Below are 259 nucleotides of genomic sequence, written 5' to 3' on the forward strand. Positions count from 1 at the left end.
TCCTTGTCACGGCTGCTATTTTTGCTTTGAAAGCCGCTTTGCGCAACGGTGCCTATACTCACTAGCGTAAATAAACAATCGCCACTTTACTAAATTAAGATTTAAAACCTTTCTTCTCACGACTTTCCTCTTCTTGTAATCCAACCCCTCCATTAGGGAAGCAATGTGAGCACACAAAAATAAATAAATAAATGAAGAACAAAGAGAGAACAAAGGACGATCAAAGGAGTAAAAACTCATTTTTCAAAAAAAAAAAAAA

This window comes from Trypanosoma equiperdum (assembly GCF_001457755.1).
Source record: "Trypanosoma equiperdum strain OVI genome assembly, contig: ctg_1360, whole genome shotgun sequence".
NCBI lineage: Eukaryota > Euglenozoa > Kinetoplastea > Trypanosomatida > Trypanosomatidae > Trypanosoma > Trypanosoma equiperdum.